Below are 18,113 nucleotides of genomic sequence, written 5' to 3'. Positions count from 1 at the left end.
CCTTAACTCTTCAGACTATTTTCTTGCTTTTTGGCATGCTTGCAATTTGTTTGCTTGTTTCTTTCAAGTTTCTTTAAATTCTAGTTAGTTAGCATACAGTATAATATCGGTTTCAGGAGGAAATTTAGTTATTCATCTACCCATAACCTATTTAGCTTTGTAATTTTTCTAAAAGCCAAGTATGTTGTTCTAGTATTTGCTATAAATGTAGGGGCCACCGTATATAGTTTTCTCTAGTCCTTTTGTTTTTATCTTACCTGGTGACTTTGAGCTTTCCTAAGTACTCTTCTTCAGAGATAGTCTTCATTTTACAGCTTTCCCATCCTAATCCACTATCTTTACATTGGAGCCTTGTTGATATGATGAGAAAGTGTGGGAAAGGGGAAAGCATTCTGTAATCTCATGATTACATCTCCGTATTTGGTAAGCCTGGGTCCCTGCCTGGGCTGTGACCTTCACAAGTGCTTCTCCAAGGTATAACTTTTCCCCCCATAGGTGATACCAGAGGGCTAGCTGGAGTGACAATGCCCTTCGTTCAGTTGGGGTGAGGCTCTGGTATTCTTTTGTCTTCAAGCATGTGTCTTTGTTATGGAGAACTCTCTGGGACTATTTTGCAAAGATTACTCTTTGCCTGTTTATGCCAAAACCACAAGAGGATCTTTCTTGGATCTTCACTATGAGAATCCGGTAGGATTCCTGGAGTTTGAAGCTTGTGGGGCCCCATAAAACTGAAACCTCTGCAAGTTTCCCACTCTCCTGCTAGTTTATAGTCAACCTGCAGCATTTCCTCAAAACTGCCATTTAAACATCCATACCATATTTTGGTACCAGCAGCTTCGGGCAAGGAGATCTCCATTGTGACTCCAAATTTGCCCATCTCACCAAAATTTGTGACGGGAATTTGACCTGAAAATTTTGTTCTCTGCCAGGTCCGAGAAAGTCATCAATCTTAAGTGTGTTTAGATTCCTTGTTGTAAGGACAGGAGTGACAACTTCCAAGATCTTTATATGTTGGAATGAAAGTCAGAGGTCCTATTTTTAATTTCAATTCAAATGATAATTCTTTCCATCTCAGGAACTAATTACTTTTATCCATTAACTATGTGCCAGCCTCACGTGTTTTTAATGTGCCAAAGAGTAAGAAGACATGCAAGTCCTTTTCTCTTAATGTGGAACAAAATTACCCACAGAAGTCAAGACTTCGGAGATTCTCTAAAAATCAAACAAAAAGCTGTGTCTAGAAAGCAGGGATGACCATGAACAATGCACTTGGCCGTGCAAGCTGAAGAAAGAGGAGTCTTTCTTCTTTGTCTTTTTTTTTTTTTTTAAGATTTTTTTTTTTCCTAACTGAGCTTGAGATATTCACCTAGACTGATTTATGAGCGTATAAGTGGAAGCAAGAGCAGGGATTGGATTTCCTCAAGCATATTCCTTGTGCCCTTATGTGTTGCCCTTGCCACATTGATTCAGAGCTAAGGGTGTGTCTTACAAATGCTTAAGGCATGTTCCCGTAATACTTCATTATGTGCCAAGGCAGTCATCATCCCTGCAAAGTAGCGGTGTCTGGGAACAAGTTATCATTCTGAAATAATAAAAGCTATTCATTTTATTGACAGTTAAAATGCATGAGAACATTTATGACTGAACTCATATACATTTCTCACCATGAATGTGTGGCATTAATTATCAGTCCTGCTCCAGGGAAGGATATGTTTGTATTATGAAGCAGATCTTTGTTTTAAGCTAGAGATGGTTACATTGGTTGGAAGTTATTATGTTGGTTAATTTGGACTGAGCTCTGATGACATCTTTCTGCAGCATCAACATTTTTCTAGCGTTAAATTTCAGAATTGTTTGATATTGTACTCGATACCAGGATGGTATAAAGTTATGTTTAATATTGTAAAATATTATAGTTTAGGCATTACTTGACTAGAATGGGATGGGTCAGATTTCATTTGAAAACAAACGTGGCACATAGTAAAAGAAAAAATATATAACTTATAATAATAATCACTACTACCTCATACAAGATAAAATGACCAGGTAATTGTATCAGCAGCATGCCTATAAAGACAATATAATATTAGTAGTAAATAACAAGGTGCTATTTTCAGCCCTATGCTGGGGTGAAAGACCTTTGATTCCTCTTGTTTTCACAGTAGTTTTTAATTGGATTTTTTGTGAGAAGCATTATAATGGGCTTACAGAGTAAACTGATCCTTTCATACTGACTCCTTCCTGGACTAAAAAGGCAACAATCCTGTATTTATAGATCAGGTGAGGAACGAACCTACTTTGGAAAGATGCATTCTCAAATTCTCAATCCATACATTAGGATCAATTAAGAAAAAATTTCAACCTTCAGTGCTAGAGCTTGGAAAGTTTAAAATAAAAAAGAAGTTTCAAAGCATTACTTTACTTCATTAGAATCAATGAAGTAGAAAATAGATATGAAGCTACTAGAATTGGCTGAGGGCACTAATAATATTTCCTATCATACATTTTGGGCTTCTTATCCTAGGTCATCCACTTACTAATTACATGTCCTAGACCAAGTGTCTCAACAATCTGGGCCTCCTCAGAGAAGACCCCTCCATGTTCTCCTCCCTGAAATGAGTTCTAACAGTATCTCTCACATGGGCAGTGGCAAGAATTATATGAGGTAATGTGCAAATATAGTTCAGAATAATGTCCAGCATGAAACAAATCTTCAATAGCTATCTCAATAATCAAACTTACTATTTTTTTTCCTTTCCTTCCTTTTAGTCCAACTAATAAAACTATTTCCAATGTACTAGTTAAGAAATTAGTATCAAGTTCCCATTCGGGCTGCATTTATTTTAAAATGTCCAGATAGGGGTGGTTGGGTGGCACAGTCAGTTAGGTGGCAGATTCTTGGTTTTGGCTCAGGTCGTGATTTTAGGATCATGAGATCTAGCCCCATATTGGGCTCTGCACTCAGCTGGAGCCTGCTTGGGACTCTGTCTCCCTCTCCTTCTACCCATCCCACACCCGTGTGTGTGTGCGTGGGTACGGGCTTTGTTCCCTCTCTCCCTCAGATAATTCTTTTTTTTAAAAAACTCAGATACATACTTTTTTTTTTTTTTTTTAGTGTTTCAGGGAACACAGTCAGGACAAGACATGGTCTCAGCTGCACGTACTCGAGACTCTATTTCTACCTGACAATTATTTAGAACTCCCAATAGTCAACATGTGAATCTGCCTGGAGCTTGAAGTTATCAATGCTACAGCCTTTTTCATTTACTTTACTTCTTTCCATTCCATCAAGTTGTGCCTATCCTATATTCAAATACAGCAATATTCTCTTCTGTTTTTAAAGTAGACTTTTAAACTTAGTCTACTTTACTGATATGAGGTGAGTGTACTTATGAAGTACAAAATCCACATTGTCCAAAAAAAAGTAGCACTCAAAATTTCAGTAATTTTTCCTAGAGCTATTCCATTCCAAATAATGAATTAACACACACTTGAAATATATGATGATTACAAAATAATTGTACATATATTTATTTAAAACATTATTGAGGCACATGTCTGGCTCTGTTGGTAGAGCATGAGACTCCAGATCTCAGGGATGTAGACAAGCCTACACTGGATGTAGAGATTACTTAAAAATAAAATCTTAAATAAATAAAACATAATTAACTGAGTTGTAGTAAAATCCAAAATTATACAAACATTCTCTTAGATGACAAAATGCTTAATTGTAAAAAAATCTTACCTTTGGAGATGGTTTATAATAATTATGACATAAGCAATTCAAGTCACAGATGGTATTAAATAATCAAATGCAGTAGTAGTTTCCTTTGAAATTTTAGATTGTTTTGGAAATGGAGGTATTAATTAATTAATATAATTAATTTACATTTCTCAGTGTCTATGCTCACATATCATGTTTGAAACTGTCTACACCTATTATCATAAAGTACCATGTTTGAAACTAGCTGCAACTATTTTGTATCCTAAAAAACCAAAGAATATGTATTCTATAAGGCACCAGAACAGGAAAAGTTATAGTTGCAACAAATAAAGATATGTGCATTTTTCTCTTTAAAAATATTTTTATTTTTTTATTTTTTTATATTTTTATATTAGAATGTATAGTCTTACTTTTAAAAGATGCCTGCAAACCTCACTGAATTTAATATATTCATTATCACATCTAGCAGCTTCTAATGAGACAAGTTTAAAAATAGTAACTATTACTTCTTCTCATATTAATAAGTAATTCTACACAGAAAGAAAACTTAAAAGAAGTAGAAACATCACAATGTCCTCTAGTAGGTGACAATATTTGTTCTCTAACATCTGAAGACTTTCAAGTTCTTAGAGAACCATATACCCAATTTATGTCCATCCCAGATTTGACAAGTGAGAGTCAGAGATCTCTGGGAAGGAGACATGAAGATGTGAAAATATCCATCTCTTGATGCCAGTGCTAAATTTAGACTCATCATGCTTTTGCCCTGCAGAGATAGAAATGAAGCAACATCTATTTCAAACACTTAATACAACGCTTTTCAGGAAATAGAAGGCCTTCTGTGTGGATGCTAAGCCATGGTGACTCTATTTCTTGCATGAGAGTCTTCTCTTTATGGGTTTGTTTGTTAATAGATGTATTCACCCTTGGCAATTTGAAAGTCCGCAGGACTGAACATAACCTACGAATTTGAAAAAAAGTATAAAAATTAAAAAACAAAATAAACAAACTACAAAATCTGAAACCTTGGACAAAAAGTAAGTGTTAGTAGTAGGTGCACTATGTATCAAAAGTCTTAAGTATATGTATATTCTTTGATCCAGGAACTCCACATCTGAAAATGTAAGAAAATAATGAAAGATAAGCCTCCAATTATGTGGATCTTTATTGTAGAATACTTACAATGAAGAAAACTTGTGTCCAAAAATTAATGATAAATAAAATGTCCAAAAATATAAGAAATAAAAGACTATTTTTCAGTCCCAATAAAAATGATATTCTAAACATATTTAGCACATGGAAAATGCCCATTTAATAGTGAAAAAAATGAAGTATAAATAGTAGTTTAAATGTGACTTCATTTTTAATGGCAATGAAGATATGCATAATGTAAATATATTTTATATATGCAATATGTTTTATATTTTATAATTTCATTATATATTATATAGTATAAAATTAAATTTTAATTTAATATGTTAAATTAATAAATATAATATATTAAAATATAATAACAAAAATAAACATTATGTATATAAAATATAGGCTTTCTTTTTGAAGGTCGGATTATAGTTGAATTTAGTTTTCACTTTTTTCTTATCTATATTTTCTAATTTTATTCAATTAACATCTACTACTTCTATAATAAAAAGTTCTAAGTTAGCACTAATAGAAAGTGAAAAAAATTAAAGTGCAAAATAGAGAAAACTTCCTCTTGCCCTCTCTCCTGTAACTTAAATAAATAACTTAAATAAGTAACTGAAAATATACAATGCAGGGGCACCTATGTGGCTCAGTCGGTTAAATGTCAGTTCAGGTCCTGCTCAGTGGGGACCCTGCTTCTCCTTCTCTCTCTGCCCTTCCTCTCTGCTTATTCTCACTCTCTCTCTTTCAAATAAATAAATAAAATCTTTAAAAAAAAAATATATATATATATAATGCCGAGAAAACCAAATTAAGCACATTTAGAATTAAAACAATCAGCACTAAGCTAATAAAAGTAAAATCAAATTGCATTTGACCTACTTAAATCAGAATATATATATTGATATATACTGATATATTTTATATATACCCTATCATTTTTTTTAAAAATCATGAGGTTTAAAGGAAAGATAGCTTTGTTAATATCTGACTTCCTGCTAAATTTCTAGGTGATCTTGAGCAAGTCACAATTACAATTGTATTCATAGAATAAGATAGGAGGAGTAGATGAATTCTGAAAGCCCTTCTAGGTATACTATTCAACCAAATTCTGGAAAATCTTCTTAATTTGGATTATGATCGCAACTTCTTTCCACTATAGCTGAAGGCCCCATGCCAGTTTCAGCAATTGTGCAAAAGGTCATCTGGGCAAAGACTACATCTTGCCTATCTATCCTTTAGTCTCCCTCACATAATAACAGCTCAATAAATATTTGGGAATAAATCATTCTTCTTTCTATACTTATATTTTCATGACTCTAGCATACTAGTTCTAAGATAGTTCCAAAAATTCAATTGACTCATCTGCATAAACTGATCTAAGATCCAGTACTGTGATAAAAACTAATGATAGCAAGACACAGGACACAGACTTTGAGTAAAGTGCTCCCACTAAATTCTCAACTTGAGAGAAGGTGGCTCTCAAAAAGCTACGGAACACCATTGTTCTTGTGCTCTGTTATACCTCTAACATGTCTTCCACAGTGGCTCTGTTTGAGCCATCTTTCTGGTTTTGCCTTCCTTCTGTTCTTCGGAAGAGCATAGAATTGTTTTGGTCATTCCATCAGCTTCAGAAGAAACCTGCAGAAGTGCGCTGGTTAAAATGTTCAGCATGCACATCTGTCAGCATGCTCCACATGAGAGACTCAGAACACTGTGGCTGCAATCATAGCCTTAGGAGCCAGCAAGCAAAATGAGTAGGTGGAACATCCCAAGGTCACAAAACCAAGTGAGCGGCATAAACCCTAAACAGAGAAAGCCCCACAGCAGACAATTTCTCAGCTGATGAGGGACAGAGAAAAGCCAAAATGCAGAGGAAAGACTGGACAATGAAGACACACCACTGCTCTCAACTGATGCAAATCACATTCCTTGTGGTTCCCACAATAAATATACAAAAATAGAAAAAAATGAATTTATTTCTTTAATTTTGGTTTGGTATATGGAAAATACAACATGGTTTAGTAAAATTAATCAAAACTTTTAAGACAGTGTGGTGACCTTTTTGCAATACATGCAAATATCAAATCATTATGTTGTACACCTGAAACTAATATAATGTTATATGTCAACTGTACCTCAATAAAAAAGAGAACTTCCAATTTTCTAGTTACTGCTTAGTACATAATGCATTGTTAAATGTTTAGTAAAACTAAAGATACTTATTTAATCAGCATTATATCTATGCTTGAAAATAAGGTTAAGGAAAGAGATCAGCTATTAAAATAGGTGCAGCAAATTATTTTAAGTTGAAAGATACGCTTCCATGGGGGGAATCTTCTGTGAAAGCAGTTGGTATACAAATCATGGGTTCAGCTCATGGGTCCCTTTAAATCTCCACACTACCTCATAATGGAATTCTATTTGGAAATGGTTTGTGTTTTAACCATAATCAGTTATGTGAGTTGAATTAACAGTGTCCAAAAATCATCTGCTATTTAATGCTTAGCTATTTGTAGAGACTCCAAATACTGTACATGGGCACATGCAAGATACAAACTTTTGTCTTTCAGGAATATATTGTCATTTATAAACTCAAGTAAGTATTCATAATTATGACTATGCAAAAAAAAATTAATGCCTCTAATAAGAATCTCTTTTGAGAAATAAACTGTTGCCTCAAGTTGCACACATATGTGTCTGTGATATGGCATGCATGAGAAGATAAAATGCCATGAAGTAAAACAGACCCTAAGTAATCAACTCTAAAATCTATTTCATCCGAGATGCATGAAATGTGAAGACAAGTGATCCATGAAAGTCTAGTTAAGATCTTGCCTCTTCTATGAACATCCTAACTCCCCCTTTGTAAGTGATTTTTTTTCCCTCCTCTAAGGTCCCTCAAAATTTTTTCATCTCCACTCTTCATTTCTAGCTATTGTGTTTTGCATTACAGGATTTATTTTGGATAATTTGTTTTTCAGCAATACTGTAAATTCCTTAAAGGAAAAGAATGGAACTTAAAAATACTTGTTAACTCCATACACACACAGTCACATTGCTTGTCATGTTACAATAAATGGTTGGTTGTCAGATGAACTGATACCTTCTTTTCCCCTGAACAACTCTGAAGTCAGAGAAGCAATAACCCAAACAGCTTGTATTTGTATTTTTGTATTTGTTCTGATTTTCTCTCCAAGTGAAAGTTTCTGGAGATCTCAAAATTCAGAGAAAGACTGCAAATAGCAAAGAAAAAATGTGCATTTCCTAAAAAATGTGCATATCCTAGTGGCCAAGGGACCTGGATAAGAACAGCCCTCCCTGGCCTCTTGCAATTCTTAGTCATCCCTGTGTGGGGATTGTAGGGAGAGCTCATTTTCATCCAAAAAGAAATTCCATCACAGTAAAAAACCTGAAGGATGGCAATGACCAATCATCCACAGGTGATGGGAAGTTTGGAGTAAAACACAACAGTGAAATAAATATGGGATTCCACCTGGACTGAGGGCTGACTGGTCCACTGAGGGGTGGAGAACTATGTTGGTACCCAAATTAGAAGTCATTGGGGCACAGAAGAAAGAGCACTGGATTTGGGGTCCAGAGGCTTCAAGGGCAGTTCTTATTTGGTACTAGGTCATTCTTGACTAAGAGAACATCGTGGGATATCGCTGGGACTCAGAGTGTTTTACATTCTCTTAATGTTATAAGTTGAAGAGGTTAAACTCCATATGCTCCGATGTACTGATAAGCTGTTAAATTTTATGATTAAGAATCAAATATATTAAACCTTGGTAACCATTCAAATTTAAACCATATCTTGAGGATTTTTTTTTCAGTATAGTATCTGAGTATGAAGCAGATAATAATAGTAATGGTAGTAATAGCTAACATTCATTTATTTAACAGATATTTGTAGGGACCTACCTACCACGTGTCAGGCTCTGTTCTAGGTAATGAAAAACACAGCAGAGAGAAGAAAAAAAAAAAATAGGGGAAAAAAAGGTATCTGGTTTCAGGGAGCTTACATTCTAAGCTTAGGGAGACTACATTTTACAAATAGATTCTAGTCCGTCTGACTTCGAGGGGAACCTTGGAGCAATATCATACAAATATTAGTGGTGGAAAGTTCCAAGACATTTAGGTACATACTGTTGAATACTTATTAGGAGGCACACATTTACAGGTATTCTCTCATTTCCTTCTAGGAACAGTACTATAGTTATTATTACTTCTTTATGCCTGTTGTACAGATGGGGGGAAAATAAGTACAGAGACATCAATTAAATTTCCCAGGGTCACAGAGATAATAAGTCATGAAAATCCCAAGCCTGTGCCCCAACTGCGATGTGGTTCTGTCTTCTGCTAGATGCTATAGTAGTACAAGTCTTTAATGATTTCATCAACAGAAATAAGCACACATAATCTGTGCATTCACAACTTTTTTCTTTTTCCCATTGTGTTTATCAAATAAAAACTATTGAAAGAGTGTCAAAAAATTTTTAGGCACACAATTTTGGCTTAAATCCATGTATCTTAGCCGTTAAGTTTCAAAAACAATAGGTAACAACCAAAGTCAGAAGATCAAACTTGAGTAACAGAGAGAAGTTGTTACCAAGGTTTCACGTCATGGTCTTCAACCTTCAACCTTGCCAAATGGATAAACCCTAGAACACCAGACTGGCCTTTGTACATCAAGCCTGTTCAAGAAGATATACTGGATCATCTTTCTATGGAACATAACATCTGAGGCGGAAATAGAAACACCATTTCTCAGAAAGCAGAGACACACGAGCGTAATACTGTGAAGGAACAGTTAAGTGCATGGGTTTTGTACTCATATAGATGTGGCTTCACACTTGCTCCCTCACTAGCTCCATCTTCTTAAGCAAGCCTACTTCCTTCTGCAAACCCTAGTTAGTTTCTCTTTAAAAGAGGAACAATAATAATATCAACATTATATGTTTTGTGAGAATTAGAAGAGTTCATGTATGTTAAAGACAGCACAGTACTGGCATATAGGAAATCTTTAATAAACGATATCTATTGTTATTATCATGAATAAATGTACCAACTTGAGCAAAAGGGTTTGCATAGTCAGAGGAGTAAGAGGTCTGACACCTAACAGGATACTTAATGTTATTTTTCAGAGAACCCACTCTACACGGGAATGTTGAAGGAACTGCCTCTCTCCTCTTTTCCCTCAATTGTGGCTTCAGGAATATGTTTAGCACTCATAGTGATCAGAAGCAGTATTTCCAAACAAACAACCCCAAAAAAGGCAATGACATAACTTTGACTCGTTTCTGTACATTTATGTAAATAGCTCAGCCAGTGAGTGTCTTACAAGAAGAAAGAATGACGATGACTCCACCGGCATGTAAAAATATCCTCGCAGACTCAGCCCTCTGTGTCAACTCACAATAGCCACTGATGATCGGATCATTTCCTCTCATCTGTGCTTGGATGCCTTGAAGGCACTTCCCAGCAAGTGCACTCATAATATTAAAGCAATGATCATTCCCAATTTATACCAGATTTCATCCCATCATTATCAACAGTCCATATAGCCAAAGAAAGGGCTTCCTTACACTGTTTCCATGGTGTTTATGTTTTTCTACCCTAAACAGACAGATGCAGATTAAGCAATGCATGTCAATCCCATTATGAGGCTGTGAAATGGGCAGAAGTTTTGTTACACACTCATGCAATCACACACATGGGGAACATCCTGTTTATTTGGCTCGTCTTCTGATGATTGGCTGTGGTGTATCAGCACATTACTGACAGCTGGGAATTTCTCCAGTGGAACATGCCTTTCCTATGACAAACATCCAAAGAGCAAGGGGAACACGTGTCTCCCCACCAGGTCTGTACACAGCACCACAGTTTGTCCAAACGTAGAGCATGTTGGCTGCCTGGGTCTTGCTGGAATGCCACCAAGGGGCCCCCCCGTGACCTTTAGAGGCCGCATGAGATAATACGTTCTTGGACCCCATTTCCGGACTGCTTTGGGCAAGGTCAGGATGGCAAATATCCCACTTCCACAATATCAGATGTTACGGTAATTCCTTTTAGCTAATGTGTAAGAGCAAAGGAATGCCTTCAAACCTCATCTAGGCCCTGTGGAATCTGTTGAAAATGCATGACAGCTGTGGGCTTTGGCGAGGCTGTCTGTGAATGTATGAGATTTGGAAACAATTCAAAGCTAGAAATAACTATACAAATCATACCCCTGCACCACTGCTCGCTTGCCCTCTCTCCTCCCATCACTCATTTCACACACACTGTAGCTGGGTCACAATCTCGTCCTCGGGACCTTCCTGCATTCTTCATGGCCAGGAACTGTGGGTAACGTCCTCCACACACAAACACAGATGTGAAGAGAAGAAAGAGGCAGAGGCGGGGGTCAGAGCAACAGAATGATTTTAATAAGGCACAAGAACAGGAAATTGAGAAAGAGCCTTTTTTTTAGTATCCAACTGGGAGTTGAGAAGCAGCAGCAAACGCACACACTTGTTTAAAAGCCCATCTGCAGTTGGAATCATCATCGAGCTTTCTGGTGATTTATAGAGGCCCTCCTTTTCTTAAACCTGCATTACTTTTAAAGGCTGTGGCTATTGACAACTTAGCTCTTGCAACTTTGACACATATCCTGGGCCCCTCACCGTTTAGGCTCTCCCAGCCTGGTTTGTGTGTGATGCTTTGGAGAAGAGCAGGCTGTTTGAGAAAAAGAGCTGGGACAAACGGGGTCCCCTCAAAGACTGTTTTCTTAAACCAAACGACTTAGATCCAAATACCTTCTTGATGCTGACCTTAGAATTCCGACTCCTAATATTCTAACTTTAATGTCATCCCAGGATTTCAAAGACATTCTGCAACCTGAGTCAGAAACAATATGATATCCTGGAAAACACTGGCTCTCCTCCTGTGACTTCAGCAACCCCTCTGTATATTTAAATATTACCTCTGGGCATAATCAGGTTGTTCTAGCAGAGTTTTCCCAGCTTTGACACACACGACGGCTGTGCGTCGGTCAACATACACTCGCCTAAAATAAGCCTCACATTATCATTATCCAGAGTTTGGGCAGGGTAATTCCTCGGGATGTAGGCTTTAAAAGTGAAGCTAATAGTACTCCATCGATACGGCAAAATGAAACAAAAACACAGATATAATATTTAAAAATAACTTGGGGCGTGGAACACAATGTAAATGGGGGGAAAACAATTCCTACTGAGAATTCGCTGGATGCTGTCAGGCACCTCATCAGCCAGCTGGCTCGAACAGAGTGTTCAGAAGCAAAGAAAAAATTATTCTGGCCATCCATGCACTAAAACTTGTAACACCTAACCCAAAGAATAAATTTCCAAGGAAACTCACTGGGGGGATGCAGATGCTCGCTTGGGGACATTTACTCGTAGAGGAAGATCAATCCTAACAAGCTGTGTTATTTGGATTCCCAGACCACAATGGATTAGAAACAGTGCATTAAAGAAAGACAGGGTTCTGGTAGAAGAGAGCGTGCCGGCAACAACTAAAAGCGTAGCTGGCCAGCTCAGAGCAAGAGGAAAGAGCAATGGTTCAGCAACAGGACTGGCCCAGGCACTTTGGAAGGAGGTCCCAGCACATCACTGTATCATCGCAAAGGACGGGAATGGGTGTGTATAATGTTGATCCTGAGTCGTGAGGAAAATATAATCTATGCACAAATTCGTGGAAGTATAGAATACATTGAAGATGAAGTCACATCAAAACGATTTAGAACTAGGGGCAGGCACCTGGGTGGCTCACTCATTAAGCATCTGACTTCTGCTCAGGTCATGATCCCAGTATCCTGGGATTGAGCTGATCCCAGTATCCTGGGCCGGGCTCCCTGTTCCGTGGGAAGCCTGCTTCTCCCTCTCCCACTCCTCCTGCTTGTGTTCCCTCTCTCACTGTGTCTCTCTTTATTATTTTATAAAAAATAAAATCTTAAAAAAAAAAATACAGAACTAGAAATGCTCGTGCTTCAGAAGAGTATGGCTTCTTTTAGGTCTAAACTAAATAAATGTGCAATGCTTGAGCATCCCCAAATGACATTTAACATTGTAAAAAATGACTGTATTTAAATATAGGAGACTTATAATGAGAATTTAAGATTATAGTGTCTCTTATTTTTCTCATGCTGTACTCCACAAGATACATATTACAAGCCACCGACATCATTTGAGTACTCCCTAAATTACTTCAGGAATATTGTACCATGAAAAGAAAATTAAAGAGACAGAGATTACACTGCTCTCACTTAATATCTAAAAATAGAAAATTATGAATATATCATTCTATATACACATAAGCACGCACACACACACACAGAGAACATCAGTGACCTGAAGGGCTGAAAGGAGTGTGTCTTCCACGTCCGTGTCATGGAGGGAAGGGCAGAGAACTAGGCAAGCATGAGGGGATGGGGAATTTCAGACATACAGCAGATAGTGCAGAGTCAGGCTGGGGTAGAAATGCTCAGGAATTCGTCGGTCCTCCTATATCACTATCTCTACTGTCTTGTCTGGATTCCGCACTGGTAACTCTGCCTTGCACTGCAATTCCCATGCTTAGTCACGGCCATCAAGGCAATACACCGACCTGGCTCTCATCCTGTATCTGCGACTCTACCTGCTTCTAAACCCCTTTTATAAAGCCTACAATGGACACCCCCTGCTTCTCATAACTACTCTTTATCCCATTGTATTACTCTCCCAGTGCTGCCCCGATAAATAACCACAAACTGGGTGGCTTCATACAATGGAAGTGTATTCTCTTCAAGTTCTAGAACTAGAGGTCAGCAAGCAAGGTGCCCGCAGGCCAGTCTCTCTCAGAAGCACAGGAGGACAAAATCCTCCTGTGCCTCTTTCAGGTAATAGTGACCCCAGGGCCCAAAACGGACTCTCTGACTCTGGCTTGGTGGTAGATGAAATCCAGTATCTGCCTCCACCTTTGCCTGGCCTCCTCTGTCCCTCTGTGTGGCCCTCCTCTTTTTATTAAGACATCAGTCATTGAATTTAGGGCCCACCCTAACTCCAGTATGATTCATCTCAAGATCCTTAACTGATGACATCTGTGAAGACCCTGTTTCCTAATAAAGCCACATTCTGAGATCCTAAGTGGACAAAATTTGGAGGGCACACACTTCATCCCATCGAATCCATCCACCTAGTTCCTGCCAAATCAGCCACACTTTGCGGTATGATTCTGGAACCTATGGCTGTGTGTAAGCATTCCAATGATGGAAACTGTGGGAACTGATGGGTCCTCATTCAACGGCCAGTCTTCTCCTCTTTTTTCTCTAGTCTTAGACACATATCTCCAAAATTAGCTGCCATCAGATCCAGGTACTTGCATTTCCAAGCACTTTGCAGGCAGGAGTGACCATCTGATTCAGTTCAGCCACTGAGACAGAGGAGGAAAACACAATACAGGCTGGATGTACAAGGAAGATCATAAAGCCTATTAAGCTTAGGGCCCCATACTAAATAATGACCCACGCTAAGGCCCTGAGCCTAATGTTGTATTTTTAATATTCTTCTCCTCCTCCTTCTCCCCTCCCCCCCCTCCTCCTTCTTCTTTTTTTTTTCTTAAAAAGAATCCCTGGAACTGCTCAGGCTCCACTCAACCCAAAAGGCAGTAGTTTCCCTCTTGACTGAACGAAAATGTCATACAGAGAATCTTCTTTTCTGCCTCATTTGTTTTCTGCCTCAGATGTTGCCATAAGGATATGATTATTATAATAACAGCAACCGTCTTTCTATCATGAGTGAAGGGTTGAAAAAATCCTGGATACTCTTCTCTTTGGCATCATTTAGCACTGAACCAGCCCTGGAGCCCTCTTTCTCCACATTTCTTGTTATGTGAGAAAATACCCAGTAAGGGGATATTTATGTTTTCTCTACCATATAGCAAAAAGTATCTTGATATAACATTTGACTAGCCTGGACCAATTAGAGTCTCACTTTAAATTTTTGGACTTAGGACTCAGAAAGTCTTGTCAGTGTCTCTCTGTTGGTTGAGTCATAAGCTATAAAACTCTGGAACATTTTGGCTACCTGCATTTTTGTCACATGAATGAAACCCCTCTATAGAAAGAGAGAGCTTGACTTGTGGAGAGAAGCATGACCATGAATCAGAGGAGAAATCCTGATCCTCTGGGGCCTGATTCTTGATGTTATGAGAAATCATGGCCTTTCTGTAATTATGACTGTCCAGTTATGTCATAATTTATCCTTCTGTTAAAATCCCCTTTTGGGGGGTGCCTGGATGGCTCAACGGGTTGAAGCCTCTGCCTTTGGCTCAGGTCGTGATCTCAGAGTCCTGAGATAAAGCTTCACATCAGGCTTTCTGCTCAGCAGGGAGCCTGCCTGCTTGTGGTCTCTGTCTGTCAAATAAATAAATAAAATCTTTTTTAAAAATCCCCCTTTTGCTTAAATCAATTTCAGTAGGGTTTCTCTTGCTAATAATTTAAATAGACTAATTAGTACAGCTTCCTTCCCTTCTCCCAGATGTCACCATGCCCTGTATCACCTTCTCTTATTCCTCTTTACCTTCTGCCAAGGAGCTGGAATTCAATCTATGGCTTCAAATGCCCTTGGTGATTAAGAGAAAGCTGTGCAGTTAGACATACTTGATTTACTTTCTGGTCTGTTACATACCAGCAATAAAATATTGGCAAGTAACCATCACAAAATCTCATGTAAATTATTTCAAAGAGAAGGACCATGGCAATATCAAGCTCATGTGATTCAAAGGAATAAACTGGTGTGTATAGAGTATTTGATAGAATGCCTGACATGCAGTAAATACTTATGAAATATATAGATTATCATCACACAAGCAAATATTATCACATAATTTCTGAACCACAAAAGTCTTTCATTAACCGCACCCTCTCTCTTGCATTCTAACCCTACATCTCTCCCTATTTCCTTCTGAGCCTTCCCATTAGTGTTTACCAAGTACACCTTAAACTAAACTGATTCCTGCTCTTCTTTCCATCACTCCTTTCCCACCACCCTCCCATTAACATACATAATTTAATTTTTGACACTATTACTATTCTCTTAGTCACCCAGATTCAGACATGGCCTACTATTGATTTTGTTAATTGCCCTGTCACACATATGTATAATTTATTCCTAGCTAAAGCTAAACAAACAAACAAAAAACCAAGGATTATAAATTAGAGTTATTTCTGTCTTTCCTTTTATTAATTAGCTAGCTATTCAATATTTTTCAAAGTAAATTTGAGACTCTATAATTTGAATCTATTGTGCAAGACATAAGTGATAGTTTAAAAAACAAACAATATATCTTTCATTAGTTGTAAAGAAGTTGTTTCCTCTGTGAGGGTAAATTGTTGTTGTCTTTATCACATTTTTCCAGATATACCTGGAGAAAGTGCAAAGTGTTTAGGGATTTAAGAATTATAGATCATTCCTATCCAAGTCCACTTTCTTTTAGAGAATACTACATTTGGGTAAGAAGGATACCTTCATTTGGGTCCCATATTTTAGAAAGCCCTACACATTATAAACATACCAACCACACTTATGAAACAATACATGAATGCCCTGTCACCTGGAATCCAGTAGACAGAACTGATCCGGTCCAACCTGTAATTTTAAACACTGGCCTCCAGGTCAAACCTCTCAGTTCCCAAATAATCAAGTCTTCAATTCTTCTGCTGTTTGTCCCCAGAATGAAAGGTGACTATATCTGCGTACCAAGGACTGGCATGCAGTCAGTCACTGATACTCCTTTATTATGTGGGAAAGACATAGGCAGCAGAATTAGTTAGCTAGGAGAAAATACAAATTAATTACCTTGTCATCCATGTCCTTCTCAGCAGGGATGTGAAATATTCTTGCATAATAAATATCTTTCTTCAACTGTTCTGAGCATCATCTTTTCTTCCTTACCTTCCAGGTATGGCACCTGGACATATTTCTACTTGAGCAAATTAGCATGTTTGCAATAGATGGGCATAGAAGTTGAGGAAGAGCTGTCAATATTAAACATCTTGATTTTTAAAATTTAAATATGTGTAACTCTAGAAGTAATACACATGGCCTGTGACACTAATTATTTATATTGCCATATGGATTTAGATATTGCATCAAAAGATAACAAAACCAATATTCTATTCATAGTACTTTATTCAAGGAAATTAAAAGACTTACAATAATTTCTGTGATGATGATATTTTGTCATAAATCTCCCTATTACAATAACTGAACATGATGTATAAAATCTATGATAATTTAGATTCAATACTGCTTTAAGAATTTTATTAATAGTTCCAGTTATGATAGCCTCAATAGGATCCTTCAAATTAGAAATTTAAAAAACCAAAAGTGTAGGGGCACTGGGTGGCACAGTCAGTTAAGTGACTGATTCTCAGTTTCAACTCAGGTCATGATCTCTGGTTGCGGGATCTCCCACATTGGGCTCTGTGCTCAGCGTGGAGTCTGCTGGAGATTCTCTCTCCTCTCCTTCTGCCCCTCCTGCTTTCTCTCCCTCTCTTTCTCTCTCTCTCTCTTTCAAAATAAAAAAATCTTTAAAAAAAAGCTAAGTACTATGGTGTCCAAGAAAGGCTGTCAACTGCTCATGTGACACAATTATAAAATTATTGATTTTATAGTTTATAATTTTTGATTATATAATTGTTATATATTATGATGGTTATTGACTATAACACTGATTTTGCTGAAATGAAGACAAGAAAAAATAAGAAATTAATAAGTAATAATTTATTAGTTGTTTTAATTTTATTAATCCTCTAAGAAATGCCAGCTGATCAACACAGAATAGCCAAATATGAACAATAATAGTAAATTTAGCAATATTGGATATTATGCCAGCTTTCAGATCTATCAACACCATAATCTTACACATTTTTCAAAGTTGATATTATGTAGTTCTCTAGGCTTTAGCTAGACTTATATCTTCTTTTTTTTTAATTTTTTATTTTTTATAAACATATATTTTTATCCCCAGGGGTACAGGTCTGTGAATCACCAGGTTTACATACTTCACAGTACTCACCAAAGCACATACCCTCCCCAATGTCCATAAACCCACCCACCTTCTCCCAACCCCCCTCCCCCAGCAACCCTCAGTTTGTTTTGTGAGATTAAGAGTCACTTATGGTTTGTCTCCCTCCCAATCCCATCTTGTTTCATTGATTCTTCTCCTACCCACTTAAGCCCCCATG

General features: G+C 37.3%; 1 long non-coding RNA gene across 2 annotated transcripts in view; it reads right to left on the bottom strand.

Annotated features, from left to right (window-relative positions):
- Positions 1-3,556: 3,556 nt before the first annotated feature.
- Positions 3,557-18,113, bottom strand: part of LOC132002890 (uncharacterized) — a 133,606-nt gene continuing 119,049 nt past the window's right edge. For both annotated transcript variants that reach the window (XR_009400073.1, XR_009400066.1), the window contains one exon: positions 3,557-4,685. This is a non-coding gene — a long non-coding RNA (uncharacterized LOC132002890). The remainder of the gene's footprint in view (positions 4,686-18,113) is intronic.

Source organism: Mustela nigripes, chromosome 1 (assembly GCF_022355385.1).
Source record: "Mustela nigripes isolate SB6536 chromosome 1, MUSNIG.SB6536, whole genome shotgun sequence".
NCBI classification, from domain to species: Eukaryota; Metazoa; Chordata; class Mammalia; order Carnivora; family Mustelidae; genus Mustela; species Mustela nigripes.
Note: the sequence above shows the minus strand (reverse complement) of the source record. Positions and strands in the feature narration are given on the sequence as shown.